Consider the following 5,305-nt stretch of genomic DNA (forward strand, 5'->3'; position numbering starts at 1 on the left):
AAAAAATAAAAAAAGATTGAAGTTCCTGGCTGGGCGTGGTGGCTCACGCCTATAATCCCAACATTTTGGGAGGCCAAGATGGGTGGATTGCTTGAGCTCAGGAGTTCAAGACCAGCCTGGGAAATATGGTGAAGTCCTGTCTCTACATAAAAAAAAAAAAAAAAAAATTAGCCAGGTGTGGTGATGTGCACCTGTAGTCCCAGCTACTCAAGAGGCTGAGGTGGGAGGATCACTTGAGCCCGGGAAGTTGAGGCAGCAGTAAGCGATGATGGCTCACTACACTCCAGCCTGGGCAGCAGAGTGAGACCCTGTCTTGAAAAACGAAACAAAACACACAAAAAAACAAAAAATACCTAATCATGGAAACAATAGCTAATCTGCCTGAGCTCTTGCTGGCTGTAGGTCCTAAGCTCAGCACTTTAAGAGCACACTTTCTTTAAGCCTCACAACAGCCCTGTGAGGTAGGGAATGTTACCCTGACTTTCTAGATGAGGAAATTGACTCATGTGGAAGGGACTGGCCCACAGTCACACAGCTGAGTAAGTGTCGGAGTTGAAACCTGTGGTCTGATGGAGGCAAAACATTCTTCCTCACCATGGCCCTGAGGTCCTGGATGGTCCAGGCCCAGCCCACCTTCCCAGCCCTTCTTGCCCTCTGTACTCCAGCCACGCTGGCCTCTTCGAGGTTCCTTCCAGCCACAGGGCCTTTGCACCTCCTGTTCACTCTGCCAGGCACATTCTTCCCTTCTCTTCTTGGAGAGCAAGAACAGTCCCCTCATTGTCTGCCCTGCCCACCTCCACATCTCCTGCCGGCAGCCAGTACACATCTGGCACCCATCGGGCACTGGGTGAATATTTGCTGAATGAAGGAGGTCAGAATTGAATTTAAGTCCCATGAAAATATCCTTCAAAAATGGAGGTGGCCGGGCGCGGTGGGTTGCCTGTAATCCCAGCACTTTGGGAGGCCAAGGCGGGCCAATCACGAGGTCAGGAGATCGAGACCATCCTGGCTAACATGGTGAAACCTTGTCACTACTAAAATAACAAAAAAATTAGGTGGGCATGGTGGCACACACCTGTAGTCCCAGCTACTTGGGAGGCTGAGGCAGGAGAATCGCTTGAGCCCAGGAGGATGAGGTTGCAGTGAGCCGAGATTGTGCCACTGCACTCCAGCCTGGTCAAGACTCTGTCAGTCCTGATCAAGACTCTGTCTCAAAAAAAAAAAAAAAGAGGCAAAGGCCGGGCACGGTGGCTTATGCCTATAATCCTAGCACATTGGGAGGCTGAGGTGAGCGGATCACCTGAGGTCAGGAGTTCGAGACTAGCCTGGCCAACATGGAGAAAACCCATCTCTACTAAAAATGCAAAAGTTAGTTGGGTGTGATGGTGCATGCCTTAATCCCAGCTACTTGGGAGGCTGAGGCAGGAGAATTGCTTGAACCCAGGAGGCAGAGATTGTAGTGGGCCGACATCATGCCACTACACAACAGCCTGGGTAACAGAGCAAGACTCTGTCTCAAAAAAAAAAAAAAAGGAAAAAAAAAGTGGAGGCAAAGTAAAGCTACTTTCAGACAAACAAAGGCTAAGAGAATTGATCACCAGCAGGCCCAGCCTGAAAAGAAATACCATGGGCGGGTTCTGCAGGCAGCAGGAAAATGATCCCAGTTGGAAGCTCAGGATCACGGGAAGGAATGAAAAAGACACATACGTGTAGGTAAATCTAAATAAGTATTAGGTGCTTGTAAAAATAAAATAATCTTGTGGAGTTTAAAATATGTACCTTGATGACTGAGAGAAAAGGCAGAAAAAAAAATTGGTAAGACTATAGATTGGACATGATTGACATTCATAAAACTCTCCTCTAAGCAACTGTAGAATGTACCTTCTTCCCCAGTTCACACTGAACATTGGCCAAAACAGACCCTATGCTGAGGCATAAAGCCAATCTCAACAGATTTCAAATGATTGAAATCATAGTTTATGCTCTTAAACATAGTGGGATTAAACTGGAAAACAAGATGATAACTTAAAAAAAAATCTTCCAATTATTTGCAAACTAGACAATGCTTTTTCTTTTTTTTTTTGAGACAGGGTGTCTGTCGCCCAGGCTGGGGTGCAGTGATACGATCATCGATCACTGCAGCCTCGACCTCCCAGATTCAACTGATCCTCCCACCTCAGCCTCCCGAGTAACTGGGACTACAGGCACTTGCCACAATGCCTGGCTAACTTTTTTTGTATTTTTTGTAGAGACGGAGTTTTACCATGTTGTCCAGGCTGGTCTTGAACTCCTGGACTCAAGAAATCCATACTCCTCAGCCTCCCACAGTGTTGGGATTATAAGTGTGAGCCACCACCACCGGCCAGACAATACATGTTTTTCAACCCCAGAAACAAGGTCCAGCCTGGGTCAGGTGTCATCCATGGACCGGCAATGGGGGCCGAGGGCTTCGGGTGCTATCACTGGCTCAGGGTGGGTCAGGTGACCAACTCTACTCAAGCAACAGTGGCCAGGGGAGGGGCAGGTGACCAGACTGTATGAGAAGATAGCACTTCCCATTTAATCTCACAGATAGAGGGCTGGGGTCAGGAGGCGGCCCAAAGCATTGAGTGCCAACTTAGTGCCACCAGGACAGACAGGGTGCTGTGCAAATAAACAGTAACAAGCAGTCCTTGCCACAGCGGCTCAAAAGCAGCTAGAGCATAAGCAGGCCATCACCACAGAACGGAAAACTGCTCCGCACACGGGTGTGCACAGGAAGGGGAGAAGAGCAGCATTCAAGATTTGAAGGCAGGCTGGGCGTGGTGGCTCGTGCCTGTAATCCCAGCACTTAGGGAAGCTGAAGCTGGCCCATCACCCGAGGTCAGAAGTTCGAGACCAACCTGGCCAACATGGTGAAACCCCGGCTCAATTAAAAATACAAAAATTAGCCAGCCGTGGTGGCCCCCACCAGCTACTCAAGAGACTGAGGCAGAAGAATCGCTTGAACCTGGGAGGCAGAGGTTGCAGTCAGCTGAGATCACACCACTGTACTCTAGGCTGGACAACACAGTGACACTCTGTCTCAAAAACAAACACAAAACAAAACAACAACAACATAAAAGACCTGAGGCCGGGCACGGTGACTCACGCCTGTCATCCCAGAACTTTGAGAGGCTGAGGCGGGCGGATTACTGAGATCGGGAGTTTGAGACCAGCCTGACCAACATGGAGAAACCCCGTCTCTACTAAAAATACAAAATTAGCCAGGCATGGTGGCGCACACCTGGGAGGCTGAGGCAGGAGTATCTCTTGAACCCAGGAGGCAGAGGTTGCGGTGAGCAGAGATTGCGCCATTGCACTCCAGCCTGGGCAACAAGAGGGAAACTACGTCTCAAAAAAAGAAGACTTAAAGGCAGCCCTGATTAGAGCTAAGGATGGGGTAGGGCCTCACCAAAAACTCTTTCCCTCCAGTGGCACATGGATCTGCTTAACGTTGGAGTCTTGCTTAGGATTATTCCCTCAGGGTTGACCCTGGAAGCACAGAAGACACAGCCAAGCTGCTTTCTAAAGATCAGTGCCTGCAAAATAGTAGTTTCCATTTCCCTGCATACTCACCAGCACAGAGTATTATTAGTCCAAAAATGTTTATGTTACTTCAAAGTTGAAAAATTAGTTGAAAAATGTTATTTGCCTCTTTCCCACATTAGTAGTGATGTTTTCCCATGTGCTTTTCATGTAAATTAGAATAGTGTTTTATTTGCACTACTTACCAACACAACTTCTCTTTGTGCCTTTTTTTCAAAAACACCCATGGATCTTAAGGGCCGGGCGCAGTGGCTCATGCCTGTAATCCCAGCTCTCTGGGAGGCCAAGGTGGGCGGATCACGAGGTCAGGAGATCGAGACCATCCTGGCTAACATGGTGAAACCCCATCTCTACTAAAAAATACAAAAAATTAGCTGGGCATGGTGGCAGGCGCCTGTAGTCCCAGCCACTCAGGAGGCTGAGGCAGGAGAATGGTGTGAACCTAGGAGGCTGAGCTTGCAGTGAGCCGAGATCCTGCCACTGCACTCAAGGAAAAAAAAAAAACACTCATGGATCTTACTCTTAGCAATCTCTTGGATTTATTAATTTAAATGAATTGGACTGTTGTAATGTTTAAGTGATTCTTAAAAGTTTTTACCTTGCCGGGTGCCGTGGCTCATGCCTGTAATCCTAACACTTCGGGAGGCCAAGGCGAATGGACCACCTGAGGTCAGGAGTTTGAGACCAGCCTGGCCAACATGGTGAAACCCCGTCTATATTAAAAATACAAAAATTAGGTCCGGGCACGGTGGCTCACGTCTGTAATCCCAGCACTTTGGGAAGCCAAGGCAGGCGGATCATGAGGTCAAGAGATTGAGACCATCCTGGCCAACATGGTGAAACCCCGTCTCTACTAAAAATGCAAAAATTAGCTGGGCGTGGTGGAGCATGCCTGTAGTCCCAGCTACTCAGGAGGTTGAGGCAGAAGACTCACTTGAACCAGGGAGTTGGAGGTTGCAGTGAGCCGAGATCATGCCATGGCACTCCAGCCTGGCAACAGAGTAAGACTTTGTCTCAAAAATAATAAATAAATAAATAAATAAATAAATAAATAAATAAATAAAATAAAAAAATTCAGAAATTAGCTGGGTATGGTAGCAAGTGCCTGTAATCCCAGCTACTTGGAAGGCTGAGGCGGGAGAATTGCTTGAACCCAAGAGGCGGAGGTTGCAGTGAGCTGAGATCACACCACTGCATCTCGGGGGAAAATAAAAAAAGTTTTTACCTTGAAAATTTTCCAACCCAACAAAAAATTGCAAGAATTATACATTAAACATCCTATATGTGTCACCTAGATTTGTTTTCAGCATTTTCTGGCCTTTACTTTATCGGTTTCTATACAGTGATTTTTTTTTTTTTTATGAACTGTTTGAGGGTAAGTTGCACTCTTTGCCCCTAAATCTCCAAAGAACAAAGACATTCTCCTATGAAACCACAGTACTGTGATCAAAATCAGGAAGTTTACCACTGATACAACGGTGTTAGCTAATGTACAGTCTGTATTCAAATTTCCCTGATTGATCTGATAATATCCTTCACGGTGCATTTTCCCCTCAGATCCAGGATCATATGCTGTCTTTAGCAGGCTTTGATCTGGAACACTCCTTGGTCTGTCTTTGTCCTTCAGGAGAGACACTGACATTTTTGGAGAGCATGAGCAGGGTATTTTGTAGACAGCCTCTCGGGTGGGTTTGTCTAAGGCCACCTCCTGACTCACTGCAGGCTCTGCAAGAATGTC

The sequence above is a fragment of the Piliocolobus tephrosceles genome, chromosome 16, assembly GCF_002776525.5.
Source record: "Piliocolobus tephrosceles isolate RC106 chromosome 16, ASM277652v3, whole genome shotgun sequence".
Classification (NCBI taxonomy): Eukaryota; Metazoa; Chordata; class Mammalia; order Primates; family Cercopithecidae; genus Piliocolobus; species Piliocolobus tephrosceles.